This window comes from Atractosteus spatula, chromosome 3, assembly GCF_055471065.1.
Source record: "Atractosteus spatula isolate fAtrSpa1 chromosome 3, fAtrSpa1.hap1, whole genome shotgun sequence".
NCBI lineage: Eukaryota > Metazoa > Chordata > Actinopteri > Semionotiformes > Lepisosteidae > Atractosteus > Atractosteus spatula.
The window spans coordinates 41,841,135-41,851,856 of NC_142708.1; the positions used below are offsets into that span (position 1 = coordinate 41,841,135).

General features: G+C 41.6%; 1 pseudogene; it reads left to right on the forward strand.

Annotated features, from left to right (window-relative positions):
* Window positions 1-9,177: 9,177 nt before the first annotated feature.
* Window positions 9,178-10,444, forward strand: LOC148837790 (uncharacterized; annotated as a pseudogene).
* The last annotated feature ends 278 nt before the right edge of the window (window positions 10,445-10,722 follow it).

The following is a 10,722-nucleotide window of genomic DNA, read 5'->3' on the forward strand; positions in this document are numbered from 1 at the left end:
CCTGTGTCTGTTGCTAAGCTCCCCAGGTGTACCTTCTTAGGTGTATTATTTAAAGACTAGGTCCTCCAGTCCTAGGGGCTCATCATTAGGGTAAGGATGTCACGAGGCCCCGCCTAGCACCAGGATACCCTACGTCCGTCTCCTGAGGGCATAGACCTCATCCTGGACACCTCCCGCTTCCTGAGCCCAGGGTCTGAAGGATCTCGCCCCGTCACCCTTGGACCTCCATGTTTTGTCTGTTCGTGTTTTTTCCCTTCCTGGGGATTTTAACCTTGTCGCGTCCCAGGATTAATTACTCGCCGCTGGACTCCCGGACTGTGCCCTGACCTGCCTTTGGAACTGTCTGGATTTGGATGCCATTCTTTATCTCCCCCATTCACTGTCTCATGGACTGCCACTATTATTTTGTACACTATTAAACCCCTGTGTGTTTCCTTTTACCACGCCATCTGTTTTCTCCAGCTCTTACCGCATCTCATAGGGTCTACTACAAGACCTGACACGGATCTCAGTCTGTGTTTGTAACACAAGATCATTGTGCAGAAATGCATAAATGGTGTAATAAGCACAAAACCTGGACTTCTGAGCAGTGGAGGAAAAGACAAGAATTCCTAATGCGAAAAGACAAATTCCTAATGCAATAAATTGTATATGGCTAATAAAGTGATCTTATCTTATCTTATCTAAACAATGTGGTCTGATGAGGTGTATTTTACTCTTTTTTTTGCATTTGGACAGGCTTATGTTTGAAGAAAGCCAAAAGAAGGCTTCATTCCGCACTGCCTGTTCCCAACTGTTAAACATGGTGGGTCTGTTGTAGTATGGCCAGCCATCTCGTGGGAGTCATTTGGTCAGATTATTATTCTGCATAGTAGAATTACAATATATTAAGCCATTTTACGCAACCGGGTGCACACTATAGTGCAGACATCGTTTCCTCAAGATAACACTGCCATACACACTGCTGTATAGTGGTGAGCATAGCTGCCTTCCAAGCAGTTGACCCGGGTTTGATTCCCTGCCAACGCATTGGCAAATGTTTTCAAATTATGTCATGAACCTCTAAATGCGACTAGGAAAGCAAAACCTTTAGGAGGTCTCCCTTCAGCTCAGCTGGCTGGGTCCCTGTTGAATGATGCCAGAGGCCTGGGTTCAAGTCCCCAGCAGTGGGGGACTGACCTGAGGCGGCAGCGGTGAGGCCGCATACCCATGTGAACCCAAGAGCAGTACAGTATGTGCTGTGCTGCTTTTGGGGGTGGAGCAGTTGTGATCGTCGCGGTTCCGCAGGGTGCCGTGCCCTCCGCCGCCTGTTCCGTCCCGCACACCTGGGGCGCGAACCCAGATCTCTGGCGTAACGCAACAGGGCACCAACCACGTGAGCTAAAGGAGACCTCCCTGAGCCCAGGCAGCTGAGGTACCTGCTACGCGCAGTGAGGGTGCTGAGGTCACCGTATCCGAACTAGCTCCGCTACATGGTGGAACTGTGGCTAAGGATCTGTGCCTGTGGCAGGAAAGGTTACTGGTTCAAATCCTCTGGCCGGCAGTGGAATCCTACTCCATTGGGCCCCTGAGCAAGGCCCTTAACCCCAACTGCTCCAGGGGTGCTGTACAATGACTGACCCTGTGCTCTGACCCCAAGCCTCTCTGCCTGTATTGTGTCTGTGTGTCTCATGGAGAGCAAGCTGGGGTATGCAAAAAAGGCAAATTCCTAATGCAAGAAATTGTCTATGGCTAATAAAGTGATCTTATCTTAAACAAATACAAGAGAGCTTTCATGAACACCAGGATGAATATAAAATATGCAACATTGAACTTTTCATAAGCAAATTATGACTCCACTTTAATTTCAATGTTTTTTTTATTTTATAGAAGTCTTTATGAATTTCTTTTATAGCTTCTACTGTTTTCATAATTCTATTTTGGTATATTCTGTGGAATTGATTCGTTTGTTAACTACGCCACAATCTACTTTGCAATCTTACTTTACTGGTATAAATCAAAAAGTGGTTCTAATGATATAGTACTCCAACAATTACATAACCAAATATGGCTATTTATGCCTTATCTGTACCTTGTTTCAAAAACCCAACTCCTTATCCAAGTATTTTACCTTGCATGCCTAATTCAAAAACTTGGTTAATGGACTATTCATGACATCTGCTATTTCATTAAGGACAAATCACAGAATGACAGAATATAGTGGACACTTAAGTGTATTGTGATGCAGTGAGGTGTGGGCAACAACAGGGCATTCATTTTAGGTAGGTCTCTGACCAACACACATTCTCCAACACAAGCTGTAAGTTTCAAAATCATGCTCTTTATTTACAATGTGCTGTGTACACCAACTGCCATTAAGCAAACAATAAACTAAACGAAAGCCTTGTTCCCTAAACTGCTGACTAAACTTCCCTAACTACTGAGTACTGCTAGCCAGACAGCTAAGATGCTTACGGACACAACCAATAAAACAATGGAAATACTTTAATAAGAGAGGTAGTTACTCACTCTCAGTCTTCTATTCATGGATGCCTCTTCACCCAGCATCTAGCATCTCCCAACTTCACACTCAAAAATATCATCTCTCATGCTCTGTCTCAGTTTCAGCTAGACACAGTTTCACACACAAATCTATAGCACCTCCCAGATGCTGCTTCATACTTTTCATGGGTGCCGTTTCACACAGCATTCAGTGTCTCTCAGACACAGCTTTACACACATTGGCTTCAGGCTAAGTAACTTCCCTTTAATTCTCTTTTTTACCAATTTACTTGTTGGCTCTTACCGTAATTGGACATTTCTGTCTTTATCTCTCTTGTTTCTGTATCTCTTACCTGCACTCTGCCCTTCAACCAGCTCACTGCAATGACTCTATATGTCTTCTGTTGACTTTTCTATCAGCTATGGTAGTCATTCTACTCAGCCACATACTCCGGATGTCCACACACTGTACTTCACCTATTACCCTTCTCATATCACTCTGTGTCTCACAACTGACAACCCACTGAAGCTAAGCAGGTGTGAGCTTGGTCAGTACCTGAATGGGAGACCACCTGGGAAAAACTAGGTTGCTGCTGGAAGTGGTGTTAGTAGGGCCAGTAGGGGGCACTCACTCTATGGATTGTGTGGGTCCTCATGCTCCAGGACACTATACTGTAAAAAGTTGCCGTCCTTCGGATGATTGTTATTAAAAACCCCAGGGCACTTCTTGAAAAGTGTAGGGGTGTAAACCTGGTGTACTGGCCAAATTTCCCATTGGCCTTTACCACTAATGGCCTCCTAATAATCCCCATCTATGAACTAGCTTTATCACACTGTTCTCCTCCCCAATTGTGCTCGCTTCGGCAGCACATATACTAAAAATTGGAACGATACAGAGCGCAGGGTCAGCCATTGTACGGCGCCCCTGGAGCAGTTGGGGTTAAGGGTCTTGCTCAGGGGCCCAACGGAGTAGGATTCCTTATTAGCATGATTAGCATGATTAGGTTAGCATGGCCCCTGCGCAAATTCGTGAAGCGTTCCATATTTTTTGGGTGGAGCGGTGGCTCTGTGGCTAAGGATCTGCGCCTGTGGCTGGAAGGTTGCCGGTTCAAATCCCGCAGCCGGCAGAGGAATCCTACTCCGTTGGGCCCCTGAGCAAGGCCCTTAACCCCAACTGCTCCAGGAGCGCCATACAATGGCTGACCCTGCGCCCTGACCCCAAGCTTCTCTCCCTGTCTGTGTGTCTGTCTCTCATGGAGAAAAAGCTGGGGTATGCGAAAAGACGAATTCCTAATGCAAGAAATTGCATAGGGCTAATAAAGAAACATTAACATTAACAATGATAGCTGATGTGTGGTGAGTGTACTGTATGCACTATGGCTGCCGTTGCATCATCCAGACTGTACAGTGATATAAATCACCCATACTCCGATGTCCCTTCATAAAATAGAGAAAGAGAAATAATGGGTATCACTCTTCTACTACAACTCTGCAATCCATATCCAAACATCAGAAGATGAGGACATAATACATTTGAATTTATTAGAAAAACAACAAAAAACATAAGAACAGTTAAAAACTAGACAAGGAAATTCAGCCTATGTAGCCATTTTTGTAGTTAATACCTAATAAATTCCAGGATTTCATGCCGTTGTATATGGCGGAGTGGTGGCACTGTGGCTAAGGATCTGCACCCGTGGCTGGAAGAGGAAACCTTGAGGCCCCTGAGCAAGGCCCTTAACTGCAACTTTTTCAGGGGCGCCATAAAAATAGCTGACCCTGCGCTCTGACCCCAAGCTTCTTTCTCTGTGCCTGTGTGTCTCATGGAGAGCAAGCTGGGGTATGGGAAAAGACAAATTCCTAATGCCAGAAATTTTATATGGCTAATAAAGTGATCTTATCTTATTGAAAGGGTATCGGCTTCAACAACATGGGTCCCATGTCCCATATTCCCATAATTCTTTGTGCCAAACTACAGTATCTCATTATCTTGGTTTGAAATACAATTATTTCTTGCTCCAAGATTCCACTTGTTTCATTGTTTTGTTCTGAAGAAGTCTACTATTGACTTTGTCAATGCCTCTGCAAATTCTGAATACTGGGAAGGATTATTACTGTACTTTTTATCTCCGTGGGAAGTCAGAAGCTGCAGAGAATGTAATCTGTTCTCAGGATCATTTCTTTGTTCTGAAGTTTGTTAACCATCTGAAGACAGCAACATTTTATTTAGCCTGATTCTGTTTTGCTTTCAAAACAGTGTCAAAACAGTCTGAAAGCCTTTTCTTTGCAGTCACCTGAGTGATGAAGTCTGTCTGAGAGAGCAACACTGTCTTATTCTCATGCATTGCCTTGTTGAGAGTGTACTTCAAACAGGATTTTCACTGCCATGCTGTTTGCTGTTTGTCACTTTGGTTGGCAAGATCTCACTCAATTACAGGTGTCAGGTCTACTTGTACATTTAAATTTAAAATCTTTCCAGATTGCCACCGGATTTTTTCTTCTTCGAGGCATCTCATACTTGATCTTTTTAAAGGAGACTCAAAGGTCAAGAGTAAATTTGAAATTTAAGACCCCAAACATTAAATGACAATGGAAGAAAGAAAACACAATGTTTCAGCTGTGGAGCCTTCTTTGGTCTCCAAAAAGGAAACGTTGTGTTTCCTTTCTTCTCTTTCAGCATGGAATAAACCTTTACTTGTTCCTTTACAGCCTATGCATGCTGAGACAGCTACCTACTTGAACTAATTAAATGACAACTACATTCATCAGGATGTCAAGACCTGATTTGCTCTAAAAGACTAAAATACACGTAGATGTACAATAATGAAGTATTCTTCTCTAACGATCAACTGGAAAATAAAAAGTTGTGAATTAATATCAGTGTACTCAATGCTGAATTGACATTGCACTGTCTAGATCAATTGTCCTGATGAACTGTCTAGATAACTACGTCCTGTCATGACAGAAATGCTACAAATAAGACACAGTGCCTTTCTGAAGCATTCAGTTCTTTCCTGTGGTATTCCATTTGATAAAATTGTAATATGATAGATAGACTTTTTTAACTTAATATTTTATTCAAACCTGTATGCTCAAACTGAAGATATATTATGATTAAATGTCAGGAAAACCTAAAACCTACTAGTACTTTGGCATTGATTATAACCACTGGTCTTTTTGGGTAAGTATCTACCAATTTTGCACACTAGATTTGTGTAGTTCTTGCATATTCTTCTTGGCAGATTTCATCAAGCTCCCTAAATTTACATGGTGATAGTTGATGGACAGAACTTTTGAAGGATTTAAACAGATTCTCAATTGAATTCAAGTCAGGACTTTGGCAGGGACATTCGAGGACATTCGCTTTCTTAAATCACTAAAACCGCTATGGCCTTGTACTTTGTTTAAGTCATGCTTAAAACTGATACACTATATTGTCTTTGTGTCACATGTAATGCTTTCCATTTAGACTGAAAAGTAACAATTCTGACTTGACTGGCCACAAAATATTTTGCCACAGGTTTGCAGTGTTATTTTATAAACTCCATGTGGATTTAAGATGGGTTTTCCTCTCGCAATATAAGCCAGATTTTTGTCCATCAGTCCAGGGACACCAGACACTGCACACACACTTGTACTTGGGAGGAAACTGAAGCACATGGAGGAAACCCCAAGTGAAGAGAGAGAGAACATACAAAGTCCACACAGATAGCAACTGAGGTTCCTAGAGTTTGTTTATATAACAAATGTGAATTGCATTGCAAAGTGATGACAAAGTTACAACTGTTTAAAACAAAATAATCTGAAAAGTGTGCAACAGTTTGAATACTAAGAAAACCCATACAAAAACATACTCACTTGATTCCTAGATCCCATGTTGTGCATCACTTGATTCATCACTAGGTAGATGAAGTGTGTGGATGAAGGGGGAGGGACACTATTAGCAAACATAATCAAAACTGACAGTTTACATGAAGACAGATCCACATCCAGTGTAAATATTGTATTTGTTAAGTTTTGTCCTACCTGTGATATCCTTTATTAGGAGACTGTATGACTGTTTTCAGCTTCTTTTGCTTTCAGTGTAAATACCATCAAGTTGATCTGTTATTGCTTAAATCTGAACTAGTGGGAGGGACAGATAAATTTACATATGTGTGTTAATGGTTGGGTTGGAGGGGTGTGTGGACACGACAAAGTCCATAAATTATATTGTGCTGCAAAAAGAAAAGAAGAGAATTCTGAATAGCCCCGAGAAAGGTGAGACAAGAATCAAAATAGACTGGGAAGATGAAATACTGACTATGACTGATATCTGGATTACACTTTGTCACCACAATTTTAGATCATAAAGTGAAGTACATCATCAGTTAATTGACAGAAATAAACACACACAGCTATTACTCATAAAAATGTGAAGTAAAATGTACATACTTCTTGTAAATATGTATGTTCATAGTCTCAGAATTTAAAAAGTTAGTGGATGTTAGAGCCCCTAAGAAAACAAAGACATGCATTTTCATATTCAAAAATTGTTGATCCATTCATCCATTTTCTAACCGCTTTGTCCGATTCAGGGTCATGGGGGAGCAGAAGTATATAATTAATAATTAATAATTGCTTACACTTATATAGCGCTTTTCTGGACACTCCACTTAAAGCGCTTTACAGATAATGGGGATCCCCTCCACCACCACCAATGTGCAGCATCCACCTGGATGATGCGACGGCAGCCATAGTGCGCCAGAACGCTCACCACACATCAGCTATCAGTGGGGAGGAAAGCAGAGTAATGAAGCCAATTTATTGATGGGGATTATTAGGTGGCCGTGATTGGTAAGGGCCAATGGGAAATTTGGCCAGGACGCCGAGGTTACACCCCTTCTCTTTTCGAGAAATGCCCTGGGATTTTTAATGACCACAGAGAGTCAGGACCTCACATCCAGTTACTGACCAGACTCACACCTGCTTCGCTTCAGTGGGCTGCCAGTTGTGAGCTGCAGAGCGATATGGCTGCTGGCATATCTCAGCAAGCAACGGGCACAAGACAGTGTATACCCTGGATGGAATGCCTGTCCATTGCAGGGCACACATAGACACGCGCTATACTCATACCAGGGATCATTTTCCTAGAATCCAGTTAACCTACCAGTATGTGTTTGGACTGTGGGAGGACATCAGAGCATGCAGAGGAAACCCATGTGAACACAAGGAGAACATACACATTCCAGGCAGAAAGAAACTCACGTTTAGAATTAAACCCAGTGCCCCAGTGCTGCAAGGCAGCAATGCTAACCACTGCACCACCATGTCATCCGTTGATGAGAATGCTATATAGTGAAAATGAAATATGTGGTCAAAATGTTTAGCATGTATATAAAGCCTAGCAGCTGTGTTGTTAACACAAGATTTCTGATATTGCTGAAATGGGAAGCCTGCCCTGCCTAAACTGACCTAAATAGATTCTAGAGGATATGGTGATCAGATAACCTTCTCTGTCTGAGTATTGAAAGTTGCATGAGATTCGCAGAAGTTTGAAACAGCAGAATTACACAAGCTATAAAACACAAGATGTAAACCTCTCATCAAATCCAAGAACAGAAAACAAGAACAAAGAATAGGCAGGAGAGTTTTGGAAGAAAGTTTTATGGACGGGATAGGAAAAGTAAAATGGAAGTAATGGAAAGTAATGGAAAAGTTAAATTGTGAAGAAAATAAGGAACTGCAGATGCTCCAAAGAACACCACTTCAACTGTGAACAGGGTGTAGGTAATGTCATGGTCTGGGCATGCATTGTCACCTCAGGAACTGGCTCACTCTTCGTTATTGATAATGCAACTAATAATGGCAAAACCAGATTGAATTCTGCAGTTTACAGAAATACTTTGTGTATTTATATAGACGTATATATAAGTATTCTATACTTATTGGGTTGTGTTTGACCATATAGGATGATAATGAAGCAAAACATGTAACACTTCACTTAGATGCCTTATTCCAGTGCTGTTCCATTTGCAGTCTTTCTGTTGCAGTCAACAACACAGTATGTTATTTTCTAATTTGAAACTTTCAGATACAGTACCTTCAGATACTTATAGTGTATTTCATAGATGAGTAGCATATTCCCTATTAGTAACTTGGAATGCCCAATTAAACAGTCTTGCTGCTTTGTTTAATATTAGTATTTTTTCTGTTAGAAGAAATTTAGAAATTTATATTTGTGTTTTCTTTCTGTATATGATTTGTAATTTCATATTACAAATATAAAGATAAAGTAAATGCAGGAGAATATTTTAAAAGACAGGGAATTATGTCATGTATTGTGTTGTTGTGTTAACAATATATATGTGATTGGAAATCATAGCAGGTGTGTAAGACACATTTTTGGCTTAATTTATTTCCTGTTTTTTATGCCTTTCTAAGGAGTATCGGTTTTGTGGAAAGCAGGTAGGCAGTCAATGTAATTTTCATTTCATTTACTGTGATAGGGTAGCAGATAAATGTAATGTTTTCACTTCCTAATTACAGTTTAAAGCTGAACTGCTTTATGTAACACCAAAATACCAGGTCCTCTGTAATGGCAGAGTTTTACAGTCTCTAGATTTCAGATGGGGGTCAGTTTTGCCTGTTACAAGCCCTGTCACAATAGCACAGGTTCTTTTTTTTTTTAACAGTATGTATATAAGCAAATCCACTATGCCTTTCAAATCTTTTTCTAGATCTCTTCGTAATACCTTTTCTTCCTCCCTGGGCCACTTGCCCCCTTCTCTCACTAAACCAGCATTCCATCTCTTCACAGAGATCTGTTCCAAGACCAGGCTTTCTAACCACCTCCTATTCCTTTACAGATGTCGTTAACATAATATAATTCCTAAAGGATTTCGCCTGAAATTTAATACCTTTTCTTTTGACTCAGATACCATCCAGAGTAACACATTTAGAGACTTCTAACACTATTTTCTAGGAAACTAATGCTTTCTACCAGTTTCTCCCTAAAAAAAACATATTATCCTTTCCGACAACACCATCAAAGAGGCTAAGGAATTTCTATGGCTGACAGCTCCACATCTTCTTCCCTTTATAACTAACCTCATTAGATCTCTCAACTCCAAACTCTACCAGTTTCTCACTACAGAGAAGGATAAAAAACTCAGTCATCTTCTACAGAAGAAAACCATCATCACCCCAAACACCTTCACCAATCCTAACCTTGTTGTCACTATACCTTCTGACCTTTCCCTCTCACAGGATGAGCGATCCCTCCTCAGCAAAGGCCTCAGTTTTGTACCAGTTCCCAGGAAGCTGGACATCCCCCAGACCAGAGTCGACCTTAACCGCTTTTACTCCAGGATCTGTCTCAGAGCACAATTTGCTGATGATTCCTATTCACAGGCAGCTGACAACAATCTGGTTATTGATGTAATTAACAATATTAATCCTAAACAGAGCTGTTGGACTCCCCCCTCCGGCTGTTTTCCACCAGTCAATTTTTTCATTAACCAATGCACCAATCAAGCTCCAAGACACTCTCTATACCCAGTAAACACAGGTCCAACCCCACCCAAGGAGAAATTCAGGTGCTGCAGTCTCTCCACAACAGAGATGATATTGCCATCAAAGCCGTGGACAAAGGAGGCACTGTTGTGGTGTGGCGTAAGGACCTATATATCTTTGAAGCCTCTAGACAACTAACCGACACTTCTGCCTACCTCCTTCTCCAACAGGACCCTACCACTGACTACCAAAAGGAAGTGGTATCCACCTTCTCCCTTCTTATCAGCAGTAAAGAGCTCCCCCAAGAGGCGAACCAAATCATCATTGAACATCCGCAGGTATCTCAATTTTACCTCCTCCCCAAAATCCACAAACTGGACACCCCTGGATGCCCCATCGTATCAGCATGCAACTATCCCACTACTTACATCTCGGCCTTTCTCGACAGTCTCATGAGACCACTGATTGAAGGTCTTCCCTCATACATCAAGGACACCAACCACACACTCCAACTTTTTAATGATTTCCAATTTCAGGGCCCCGAGTGCTATATTTTCACCACGGACATCACTTCTTTTTACACCGTCATTCCCCCTAATGATGCCCTTACAGCCCTCAAGCACACGCTGGACAAACGCACAGTGCTTGATCCACCCACCCACACCCTGGTACGCCTTGCAGAATTGGTTCTCACACTGAATGCATTCTCATTCAATAACCTTTTTTACCAACAGGTTAGTGGAGTTG